Here is a 13,797-nt window from a genome sequence, read left to right as displayed (position 1 = left end):
ACAGGCGACTGTTTCACCACTCATTACACATCTAGGGTCTACTGATGTCGCCATCTAGCAGCTTGGCTTGAGAAATGCTACGCAGCCATCACAGGACACGCATGAATATAGAAAATGGCTGCAGGAGATCAGTAACAATGAGATGCAACAACAACAAAAAGAATAATGTATTTTACAAAATGGCAATTGTTTAGGATAAACAGTGCTTTAGCAAACTAAATGCCATTTTATTAGGGTTTACTTTAAATAATTTCTTCCAAAAAAAAAAAGTATTAGGCTCTGGTTACCATTGAGCGACTGGTCATGTGACTTTTCAATGGCACTAGTTCAAATCGGTGCGATTTAAAGTCACAGCAATTTTGAAAAGGAGTCTGCACTATTTTGGTGCCACTTTGGTTCAGAGAATGTAAAGTCGGATCAAAGTAGGATCAAAAGTTGTATAAAGGTCACGCTCCAAACCGCACTGGAAGTCGTGCGACTTTGGAGTTGCTCTAATGTGAATGGAGCCTTAAAGAGAAAATCTTGAAGCTTTATCAACAATATAGATCTGTCTGACTGTTACACAAAATTACTGTAAAAGAGAAAGCAAACACTAAAGTTGGAGAAATATACCAATGTTTTGCTAATACCATTTAGAAAGATGCCAAATTCTCTCCTCGTAAATGACAAAACTTCCCATACAAACGAAGAAAGAAAGAACCTTTATTTATCACAAAGCCAGAGCAAAGCAATGGAATAGGCACATTCCTCTAATCGTCTGTCATGGACTTCTTAATAACCAAGAACACCATATCCATCTGCACCTGCAAACACAACAAGAACCGCAGGAGTAATAACCACAGGAAACTCAGGCACAGCTTACGTACTGAGCCACAGTGAAAATTACCAAGTTGGAAAAGAAAACAAATAAAAACAAACAAAGCTAGACCTTAGGCCCAAATACTCTGGTGTTATCGGGGGCTTCCCCCACCCAGATGCTTGCATTAGGATACAGATGTAAAGAGTAGCAGTCCCTGACGGGTTTTTGGCAAGGTTTGATTTAAACTAATGAGAATGAAGGATAAGCTGTGACTCTTGAACAGATTTTATGGCCAGATGTGAGATTGAGAAGCAAAAGAAGAAAAAAAAATTCTTTTCTTTCTGTCTTTTGCCACAACATATCAACTTCTAGCTTTCCCAGCATTCCCCCCTGAACACTAAATAAGAGAAAGGCTTTTTGGAGCTACCTTAACAGTTCAGGAAACGTAACCTGGCTGGTTCCCTGCTCGATGGAACGCTTTTATTGGGCCAATGGCTAAAATTCTTTGTGGATGTTGTTACAGGCGGGCTTTTGAGACCCCTAAAGTCCAGCTTAAGCTCATTTTTAACAGCTACAATGGATTTTAAATGTTGTTTTAACACAGGAGGCTATAACTGAGCATGAGTGGCCCAGTTCCTCTCCAAAAGATCAAGTACAAAGAACGTGATATTCTTTTGGTCCAAAAATCCTGAAGTCTAACAATATGTTACAAATCATTACATAGAACATGAAGAGACATTAATGGGGGAAAAGGTTTAAAATGGGTCAAGAGAGTGTGCTGAAAAACATTCTTAATTTGCATTGCACTGAAAACAAACTGCATTTAATGATTATTAGGAGGAATGACTTGTAGAATTTTTTACCCCTCACGAATGTTACAACCTGGAATTAAAATGCATTCAAAAAGAAACGTATAATACAATACATTTATAATATTTTTAATAAGGTAAATATTAAATTCTACATATTGACAATTTGTGCTTTAATTTAAACTGGGAAGATAGAGCTCTAGTCCCCTAAAGCTTACATTTATAGAACCAGAGAGAACGAGAGTACGAAGGTAAATAGCCTTTGCTGTGCCCTTCCTTCAGAAAACATAGAACGCTATGAGAATATTGTCTCATATGTGTTCTCTGTATTTGGGTAAAACAGATTTTTGAAAAATAAGAGAAACAGATATAAAACAACAGTTTTAAAGGCTAAATTCACCTTTAAAAAAAAATAATAAAAAGAAATTGATTTTTTTGTAGGTAAAATATGTGCATTTATTTTTACTTAGGAGCCTGAAATGCCAGGCTCCTGCAGACTGTCAGTAGAGCTGTCTGCCCATACCTTCAAAATGGGCAGGCAGTTACTGAAGTCCTGTAAGATCAATGAGCTATGCGGCTGGGTTCACACATATGAGAATTGGATGTGGATTTTTCCCGCATCCAATTTGCATGACATGCGAGTGTGACAGGCTCTCAATGGAACCAGTTCACAATAGTCCAGCATGGCCATGGCCCGGATTGAAAAAGGGTCCTTGTGCGTGTTTGGGTCTGGTTATGCCCCATACACACTATCAGTTTTTCTGCTAAGTTTTTCTTTCAGATTTACCAAAACCATATAATATGAGGTCAAACCTTAGGAGTTCCAATTTGTATGCAATCAGGCAGGCCCTTGTACTACATGGTTTTGGTAAATCTGAAGGAAAAACTCAGCAGAAAAACTGATAGTGTGTATGGGGCTTTAGGATGCAAATTCTGGCAAAAATTCAGACCCAAATTGCACCTAAACTGGTGAACAGACACGCACTGGACCCCAGACACAAACCTGCACATATGTAAATCTGGCCTAAGAGTGCTCATCAGTGCCCTCATAGTTCATTGAAAACTACAACCCATCTGCTGCAATGGATGATGGTCGTTGAAATTCATTCATTCACAGAACTCTGTGAATGAATGATGTGACTGTGTGGGCGGAGCCCCGCATGTCAACACTGTATTTAAACTGACAGCAGGTGCGAGGAGAAGATCCCCTGCCCACTGTCACAATGGGGAATTTGGTTGTGGTGGCACCAGGTGATTTAGTAAGATGTTACACCCTAAATATAGGTACAACATGTTACTATGTTACTATAGGTGAACTTAACTTATTCTTTAAACAAGGATCTGCATATTTTAGTCACCAAGTCGCCATGGAAGCTGGGATAATTCTACAGACAAACATGTCCAGTGCTGAAACTCCACTACTCAGACCCCCTTTGTCAGTTAGTTGACTCACTGAACTACGCACACTGCTAGTTCCAGCTTTCTTTACGCTGTATTGTGTGGCTTGTCATTTGATGAAGCTTGCAGTAGAAGTCCCTCTTCCCAGCAGTGCACAGTGTGTAATAAATTTAGAATATATCACTAGTACACCATTTTTATATGACATATTTCTGTACATAAAGTCACAAATAAAATTAATGTGCATTTATTTTTATCCCCCACCCCCCCCCCCCCCCCCAGAAGCCTGTAAAGCATCAGAACTGAGATCAAAATCAAAAATAAAATTTTTGTTAAAACTGAGAAACATAATTGGTACATCTGAAGCTATAAGACGTATAAATGCTGTGATCATTTTAACTCTTCCATGTAAAAGTTTGAACTGCCCCTTCGTACCTACCAAGGGTCCTTGAGGTTTTAATTGGGTGTTTGCATTGTGGTGGGTAACCTAACTTGGAACACCCTTCTTATAGGATTACTGAAAGTATAGACTGCAGATCTCAGCTGCCAAGATTTGATTCTTAAGATTGCTTTGACATATTGATTTACTGAAGGCAACCTCTGTTGTACAGCTTTTCATGATCATGTGCTCAGTTTGAGTTGCCTAGGTTTGAGAATTGAGACAATTTTTCTTTAAAAAAGAAGGTCTTCACGGGTCATTCCTTCTGCTACCAATTAAAAAAACAAAGTTAAGGAATTTGAAGGAAAGTAGAGAATGCACGCCATTCGTTCCTATTGTCAACTGTGCATCCAAAACACATATAAGACAACTCTCAAGTCTTTCAAACCCTTACTGGGGAACCTCTCCTGTTCCAAGCCACCAGGAGCCATTGATGGGGCTTAAAACCTCTATTACGTTTTTACTATTATGCCCAATACTTCAAACAATGGTCAAGGTCTCCAGGGCAGAGGAGGAGGAGAAAAATCTTCATAACAGTGACAGTTGGGCTCCATTCTCAATTTATGTTCCGGGAAAGAGTGTTCCCCTGCTTGAGTTCACGTTTCTTTCTATTGCACACAGGGCAGCCCATTCACTTACACAGGCTTACCTATGCATATTTTTCATGCAAAACCAGCTCAGGTAGCAAATTTTGGCACAGAGCCAGGCGCGTGTGTGATGCACATTTTGCCATGATTTTTGCACATTTAGTCAGGATTTTTGCACATTTTCTGATCTAACAGACTGACACTGAAACCGTGTCATTAGTTATGCCTCGATTCTGTAATTGTGGGCAGATGTGTGATTCTGCCCATGCTTCCAATACACTTTGGTGTGAACGGGGCTAACAGGACCTGACAGTAGTATAGCAGCCCTCCAAAAAAAATATTATTAAAAAAGTAACATTGTGGCAGAACATATCTGCTTAAAGTGGAACTTTAGACTCCGCAAAGAAAAAATGGGTTGACAGGCAGGATTTTTAATGCAGAATAGACATGCCTTTCTCTTCTGCATTTAAGCAACTTGCTCGCCTGCCCACCCCTGTACAGTAAGCTGCACAAGCTCACCGCACAATTTTGGCAATGCCGAATCTAATGGAACTCGCATGCAGGCGTGAGAGTAACATCATCTCGGCCAGGCTAATGACAGCGGCCAGCAATCGAAGCCAAGAAGGCAGCTGCCCGGAAGTGTCAGTGGTAAGTTCAGGGAGCAGCGTATCGCTGGACTCTAGGTGATATAGTTCCTTTTTAAAGTGGTTTCCCCAAACACTTATTGTTACATTTACTTCTGCTTTCAAGCAAACTAACAAACCATGAAATGGTTGGTGTCATTACTGATAGCATGTGCAGCACCATGGCAACTGCAGATCAAACAGAGGCTAAGATGGCAGCTTCCTTGGCTGTGAAGGACAGGAGGGTTTAGTGCCACTTTAAGAGAGGAAAGTAAAAGGAGTTGTATTTTATGAGCATATGCAAAAGTTATAAAAGTTAAAATCAGGTCAACTTGGTGAGGAAAACAAGATTTAAAGAGTAACTAGGGAAAAAAAAGATATGAGTGTGGGAAAACTTGAAATATCTGGACGCATTTTCTAATCATCTTATATAATGCCAAACAGTGAAGCAGAGGGAGCACTTAGTGTGTAAGACAGAAAGAATGCATCGTAGTTTAAGCTGAAGACAGGATAAATGTGGCGGTGTTACAGATGTACTTGTGTTGTTGTCTAAGTGACTATACAAAAAAAAAAAAAAAAAAGTCTGAAAACTGGATGTAAAGCTTGCAGACCCAGATATCGCTCATATAAAACTTTATTCACTGAGCCATCGTAACTCAGGGATGGATAGCTCAGATGACGCACAACTGAGAATCAGTTATAGGCCACCCAACTTCTCTCTACCAATATTTATGTGCAGAAAGGGACAAACTATGTTCATACAAAGCCACAAGCCAGAAAGGATAATAATATGATATAAATGAACAGATTGGTAACCATTCCTCCCTAAATACGTGTCTACCCCAGGGGAACTCTTGCCTTTTACACTAAAGTACTATTCCAGGGAGCAATTCACATCAATCACGGAATACCTAATGCTAAACCAAGAAATAATACAACTGCCCTGAAGTGAGAGGTTTTCTCCAAGCCCCGCGATCTAGCATTTTGTTTTATAAAAATACAATGCAATTAAAAAAAAAATAGAAATATATATTTTTTTTAAATCACACTTACCTAGCTGGACACAGCACCTGTCCCCCCACGAGCTCTAACATCACTGATCGCCAAGTTCTCACAGCTCTGTGAGCAGAGAGCTGGTGACTGTCAGTAACCGACTCTCTGCTCAGCCAACCCCCCCCACCCGCTCGCACTCACTGAAGCGCTGGGCTGTGGAGGGGGCAGGAGCGTCCGGCTTAGGCTCTCAGCAGCCCGCTGAGACACTGAGCTGGGTCCCAGTCCAGGCATGTGGGCAGATCCTGACCATATGGTTGCAATCTTTCTGGAGCCTGGAACGGCTCTGTGACATGAGCTGCACTCCCATTATCTACAGGACAAGTACAGACAAACAAGCTTTGGCTGTATTTCTCCTTTAAGATTAATACACTTATCACTGGTTAGGACTGCAGCCCCTTGATGCATAAAACTGTCATCAGCAACTTTCTTGTCTGAGAACTACAAAAGGAGGTGCCAGAACAAAAGGGCATTTATCTTACAGGTTAAAGGATACGTTTACTTATTCATGCTGAATTTGACTTTTTCATAATGAACAGAAGCCATTTCTAATGTTTTTTTTGCCCAAGCCATCCCAAAGCATGTAACTGTTGCTTACCTAGTCCATGGCAGCCTTCAATCTTCACCCCTGTTATTAATAGTCAAAAGATGCCCCTAAGCCCCTGACTTTCTGCAGCACCATGTGACAATCCAGGAAACTTTATATCCCATCATGCCTTACTGCATCACAGAATAGGGTGTGTTTTACCTCCCTGGAAACACTTTCCTCATTACTACTGTATCACTTTTTTTGATATTTACCCACTTTCCTACTTCTTCCTTTACGGTGGCTTTAAACTGTATAGTCTGACTGCACAATCTCCTTTAGATCTATCATCAAATGTTTAGTGAAAGAGGTTGCCCAATTTGATACAAATTTTAGTGGATTTTTCAGGCGATTCTTCCGATTACATAGGTTTGGTAAATCTAAAGGAAATTGTACAGAAAATGTACTTAGCTCTCATTGTCCTTGTAATCCAACTCCAGCTCAGAGGGAGAGTGGGAGGGTTTTTATAACACCAATTGCACCTTCAGATCCTTTTCACACCTAGCATAGTTTGAGCACACTTTTTGCCATGCATCTTATTTCATATTGATTTTGATGGGCTGCCCTCTGCGCAACAAACACGGGAAAAGTAGCTCATGAAACATTTTGGCTCGTTGCACTTTTTTTTTTACTATGCAGTTGCTTCTACATTTAGGGTAGCCTCTAAATGAGGTTCTCCAGACCCCTTAGCTTGCTTACTTCTCTAGAGATTTCCAGACTTCCCCCAGGCCACTAGACCCACTTGCTGCCTCAGCTTTCTCGGCCTCCCAGACTCTCTTTTTGGTCTCCAAGACCAGCAAAGCTGTCCTGACGTTCGCAATCCAATTAAAAGAAATCCAACCCAACAAGGGATGCACTCTCTGGCAGGAACACACGAGCTCCCCTTACAGAGCTTTGTCTCCAAATAGCATTAACAGCACCATCAGAAGCTCCGATAAGTTTGAGTGTGTGTACCTGGAGACACACACAACCACAACTTGCAGTGGAGCAGCAAAACCTGGACACAGAATTGAAGGTTGTGTGCCATCCAACACACTTTGGAAGCTTTAAACTCCCAATCTGAAATTAGCAAACCCAAAGCAAGCTTAAAAACACAACTGTCTCCTCTCATAAATAGTTTGGAACTTCACATTAAGCCTAAAGCCCCATACACACAGGCAGAATGTTGGGAGACATTTGCCGGTACAAAATATATACCAGCCAACATTCTGCCCATGTGTATGTCGGTCTGTGCGGCTGGCTTCTGTCGAACATGCATGTTGGAAAACCAGCATCTGCACGAAAAAAAATACTGTTGTGTGTACCAGTCTTTAACGCGAATCCTGTGTCATTTCTACCTTCATATCCTAAACTCACGTAGTGGCCAAGCCTCATACGGTCAAAGTGGCCATACACATCTGATTGTATAATGTTTTATGTTTACCAAAACTATATAATAAGAGGACACATCTATTAAACCACTCTGTATCCAATCAGGCAGGCCCTTGTACTACATTGCTGATGGTAGCTGTAAAGGACATTGTACAATGAGATTGTATCGTCTGATGAACTTTACAGGACACAATTCTCCTGTTTCCAATACTACAGCTCTGCTTCACATAGATGGTTTTCACTCAAGTCCTTCTGTTTCAGTGTGCGCACACTGCCGAATGAATACTCTTGGCAGGGAAAAGGAGAGGTACAAAACGATACATCAGTTAAGGACACTGGCTATGTGTTGAGGGAAAATGGTGCCCATTGACAATTGCTTTGGAGAAGCAAGTAGCCAAAGGAGGTGGGCAGAACATATATATGCTATACTAAAGCTGTAGGTGAATTTCATAAAGTGCTGCAGCACTGGGCTTTACTACGCTAGTGGGGAGGTGGGTGGGAGCAATCCCCAGGAGGAGGGAAGCAGGAGCAGGGTGTGGTTTAATGAGGTCAGCTGCTGAAGGATTTACACACTCTAACACTGCTACAAAGCAACACAAGCGCTACGTTTTTCAAATGTGTTCCCTATCCATATTACTGATTGTAGGCTGCTATGTTAGGCATTCAGGGAGTGGAAAAAACATACCCCAAAAACCTATTTCTAATTCCATCTTACTACTAAGATTACACTATTGGTTATGCATGCACATTATTGTATCCCTGTCCAAGTAGGCTTTCTTTAGCAGCCATCATCTCATTTCCTGGCTGGATGACACCTGTGTAGGCTTTGAGTTCATACATACACACACACACACACACAAATTCTGGGAAGCTGTCCCCAAAATATTAGAAGGAATAGGAAAAAATTAACCATATATCCTGGTCTCCAGACACTTCTTATAGATGGCAAATGCTCGAAAATTAAAATCAAGCAACAGCACAGTGCTAGAGTGCATTCTTTCCAGCATTCATAGAAGGCACAGGCACCTTCAGGACGCTGCCCAAAGTAGCGGGTGAAGTATTTTTTTCTTATTTCTTCTCTTCTATTTTTTAATGACTGCCTTTTATACCAAAGGAGGGTAGGGGGGGGGGGGTGTAGGTAGTTAATTGGTATACATCTAAGAGACATATATTGATAATCAATAGGAAGGGGCAGACTGAGGCTCAAGTTCATCACTGAAGTCATGATTTGCCATGTCTTTTGTTGACCAATGTGAAAATATACAAAAATACAGGCGGAATTGGAGAACATACAGGACTATAATAATTCTGCAATTTTCAGTCACAAAAAACTTACTAAATGGTATAGCTATACAAGTCTCTGGATCCATGGTCAGCTTATTAAGTTTGCACAGAGCCATAGTGAAATACATCCCTAACTTGGGTTTCAGTGACAGAGTAGCGGGTAATATTCTTTGCAAAGGCTGCAATTACCAGTACATGGTAAGCACCATATACAAATGTTCAGGGTATCAAATATAACCTATATTACTTTTATCTGACAAAGAAACTTGGGGCCCGTTTACACCAGCAGGTGTGTGTTACCAACACTTCTCAATCCTTGCTTTTTTTTTTTTTAAACAATTATTTAAAATGGCACTCAATTCAACTGCATGTGAGACAGCGCGTTGGAATGTATACTGACTGCCTCATTTTACTCCAACACGCCATTGCAGAGCGTCGATATGAACAGGCACTTTACAAAGCAATATTTTTTTGCCCCTTGTTTGCCACCTGGGCTGTTGTGAACAAGCTCCTGCATTTGCTCAAATGACTGAACAGCACTATACAGAAACATTGCTGCAGTCTTTGGTGAAGAGATTAAACTATCTTTTTGTCTTGTCCAGCACCTATCATTTGGTCAGGGAGTGAAGAGAAATATCCCAGTTGGGGTAACAGACAGTACTTGAAACCTGTCAGGGTGAAAATTACTAAAGGTCTTCTACCATCTCAATATTAAATTGGAACATAGGAAACAATATTTCTTTTAAGACAAAACCAATACAACAGCTTTATCAAAATGGTTGTAAACTCAGGTGTTTTATCTTCATGCATTCATGCATGAAGATAAAAAAAAAAAATGTGTGTGTACCAGCCCCTCTAATACTTACCAGAGCCCCATCTCTCTTCAGCAATGTCCATGAGTGCCTTGGCCGTCCAAGACTCTCCTTCTGATTGGCTGAGGCAAAGCAGCGGTGCCATTGGTCAGTTGGCCAGGAGAGAGGGGGGCAGGATCAATCCAGGGCTCTGTGTCTGAATGGACACAGGAAGCTGTGACTCGGCTAGGATGCCCCCATAACAAGCTGCTTGCTGTAAGGGCACTCAGCAGGACGGAGGGGCCAGGAGCACCGAAGAAGGACCCAAGATGATGAGGATCTGGGCTGCCCTGTGCAAAACCACTGCGAAGGGCAGGCACGTATAATATGCTGGTTATTTTTAGAAATAAATAATGAGACCTTACAATCAATTTCAAGAATACAAAAGATAAGCTCCTTACATTTACTTAAAAAAAGGAAAAAAAAAATATGAAGGCTATGTATTTCCAATTGATTTAGAAATCAGTATTTTCAACTGGTCCATTTAGAAAGGCATTCAGGAAAAAAATATCTATTTTTGCTGCCATCTCTATTGCAGAGATTTCCCATAATTTCCTATTCGGTTTGAAACCAATTACCATATTTATTGGCATATAACACACACTTTTCCCCCCTTAATATCAGGGGGAAATCGTATGTGCATGTTATATGCCGAACAGCTGCCGCGGAGGGGGAAGGAGGGAAGAAGCGCTGACGAAATAGACATAGCCAAATCTCCTGTGTACTTGGCTCTGCTCGCAGTCATGCCCAGTCTCGCCTCCTAGCGCTGACAACCCACCATTGGACTGATGTTAGGTCTACCATAAGAGCCGGGCCAAGGGGCGGGACCGCGAGGTCAGCAATAACAAGGTTGCAGATGGCCACTGATCATGCTGCAAAAAGGGACAAGACTGCAGATGGACACTGATCATACTGCAGTGATGAGCAAGGCTGCAATGATGGGCACTGGCGAGGCTGCAGATGGGCACTGATAAGGCTGCAGTGATGGGCACTGACCATTATTTTGCTTCAAAGTAGTAAGTAAAAAAAATAAAAGGTTTCCTGAAACTTCCCTCTTAAATTGAAGTTGCGTGTTTTACGCTGATAAATACAGTAAACAGGAAATGAAGAGCAAACAACAGCAATCATATTAATAAAATCCAACAATCCCCAACATTTTTTCCCAAAGATTGGACAACCAGTGATATGCGATTTTCTGCCAAAGCTCACAGATATGTGTTGTTGGTTTCTACAGATAGCTAAATACTACAAAACATTTTTACTACATATTACTCTGAAAGGATTACGTTTTTCTGCAACTACATGGCATTGATTCTAGCTACAATTCTGCTGTCCTCACACTGGTAAAACACTCTTGGTCCACATCATGCACATGTCGTCCAGGTTCACATATCAGAGCCTAAAAATGCAGATGGATGATGGAAAACCATTTCAATGTGTTGCAAAACATTTCACGCTTTAGGGATCATGCTGCCTGCCTTGTGAACTTTTGAAATGGTTCCCAGTTTATGTAATAAATACATTTCTCTTTCATGCGCCAAATCTCCACACCTACTCTGTTCTTTGTATGCATAGAGTCATGTGCTGTAAAATGTATGGGATACCAAAGAATCCCACATTAAACCCTCATCTTATTCCACTTCAAAGTGGTCTGTGGATCAGTCTAAAAGGGATATCCTCCCATTAACTGCTGGGGCTGCCACACACTTATTAACAACATGTGGCCATGGGTCTCTCTGAAATCATTTAACTCTCACCAAAAGACTACATTTAGCTACACACTCCACTTCCTAAATGTATTTTTATCCTGCAGCCTAAAAAAATGTAAAATAATAAATGTGTATATATATATATATATATATATATATATATATATATATATATATATATATATATATATATATATATATATATATATATATATATATATACATACACATATATACACACACACATATATACACACACACATATATACACACACACACACACAGTGCTCAGCATAAATGAGTACACCCCCCTTTGAAAAGTGCGATTTTAATCATTATCTCAATGAACACAAGGACAATTCCAAAAATTTTGAAAAAAATGAGTTTTATAGAACATTTGTTTAGCTCATTACATGGAAGTAAGGTTAATATAATTTCGATCACAAAATCTTCAGCTTTACTCAAATTAGTTGATACAAAAACATATACATCCTACAACAAAAACTACTACATCTAGTATTTTGTATGCCCTCCATGATTTGTAGGAACAGCACCACCATGTCTTCTAGGCATTGAATGAACAAGTTAGTGACATATTGCAACATCTATCTTTTTACATTCTTCAAGAATGACTTATTTTAGAGCCTGAATGCTGGATGGAGAGTGATGCTCAACTTCAGTCTCTTCAGAATTCCCCACAGGTTTTCAATTGGGTTCAGATCAGGAGACTTACTTGGCCACCCAATCACTTTTAAGGCCCATAAACACACAATCAGACTTTTGACAACAAACATGCAAATTAGCTGTTTTAAGACAACATCTGACCGTGTGTACGCTCCATCGGACAAACTTTTTCAGTTTTCATCTGACTTTTTTTGGCTGTGCGAACAGACAAACTCTCAAGCAATAAAAGTCTGATCGTGTGTACAGAAAACCATAGGACTATTGTACAAAATACAAACACACATGCTCAGAACCAATGCAAAAGATCAGACAATAATACAGAAGTTGACCAAAGGTGGCGGTAAGGAGCAGAAAAACCATGTGATCTGGTGAAAGTTGGCTGAAAAAGTCCTGCCGTGTGTATGCAATACAAGTTCATGGCCGACGCCCTTTGTAAAAAAATCCACAGGTAAGTTTGTACAAAGTCCAATCGTGTGTATGAGGCTTTACTCTTTGATCTTGTTCAAAAGTGCAACAGTGGCCTTAGATGTGTGTTTTGGTTCATTGTCATGTTGGAAAAGTGCACAAAGACCAATGGTAGCATCTTTTCTTTCAATACAGAGCAGTACATCTGTGAATTCATGATACCATCAATGAAATGCAGCTCCCCGACACCAGCAGCACTCATGCAGCCCCACAGACGGACACTGACACCATGCATATTTCTTTGTACTCCTCACCTTTGCGACGCTATACAGTTTTGAAGTCATCATTTCCAAAAACATTTAACAACTTAATATAGATAAAACGGATGGGCCACAGGGTACTAAGAAAAGCACACAGCGTAACAGGGCCTATAACAATATCCACTGTTATAAATGAGCCTCAAGTTGCTGTAGTGCATCGTGAAAATGAGCCCCAAATTGTTGTACATTAAAAACACATTTGTTTGCAACGCAACAGCATGCAATGGACACCTGGGATCTGACACATCCAGAAGTGATCCAGATGTTAAAGATGCTTTGGTCAGTAAAGCGCCTCTAGATATGGGTAACTGGCGACTTGGGATGTGGGAGGGATAACTATCAACACCTTTCTTTGTAGGAAAGGCATTTTAAATGCTCTTTCAACTAGCAACAAATTAACTTTGCGATATTAAAGCCCCATGTACACGAGACGCTGTTAAACACACGTTCATTGGTAGTTGAACACTTTTTTCAGCTGCCCCTGAACTCATGCAATGTTATCCTATGTGTCCATGTACACAGTAATTTTTTTCCCGTTTTTAGGCAGTTGCGTTTAACCTCGTTTTTCCATAAGAAAAAAAATGGGTTCAGACACTTTGCTTTTCCAGGTTTCAGATGCAAAACGCAGCATAAGCGTTTTTAAAGGAACACAATTTTTTGGACCAAAAAACTCAGAAATATCATGGTAAATCATAAAAAATATTTTAAAAATTGCCACAAGACAATGTTAGATAATTTAATAAATTGTATTAACGTTTAAATTTGCTTCAAATAGACAATAAAAAAATAAAAATAAAGGACAGAGAAAAAAAAAATGTATCTGTACATCTATAGATATAGATTTTATAAATATATGCACATACCTGATCGTCACCAACAGAC

General features: G+C 40.2%; 1 protein-coding gene across 2 annotated transcripts in view; it reads right to left on the bottom strand.

Annotated features, from left to right (window-relative positions):
• VPS13B (vacuolar protein sorting 13 homolog B) overlaps window positions 1-13,797 on the bottom strand; it is a 1,337,220-nt gene that overhangs the window by 1,262,167 nt on the left and 61,256 nt on the right. The gene's annotated exons all lie outside the window — the stretch shown is intronic.

Source organism: Lithobates pipiens, unplaced genomic scaffold, assembly GCF_037356315.1.
Source record: "Lithobates pipiens isolate NorthernLeopardFrog02 unplaced genomic scaffold, aLitPip1_a1.2 Scaffold_19, whole genome shotgun sequence".
Taxonomy (NCBI): Eukaryota; Metazoa; Chordata; class Amphibia; order Anura; family Ranidae; genus Lithobates; species Lithobates pipiens.
This window is presented reverse-complemented; position numbering and strand designations above follow the sequence as displayed.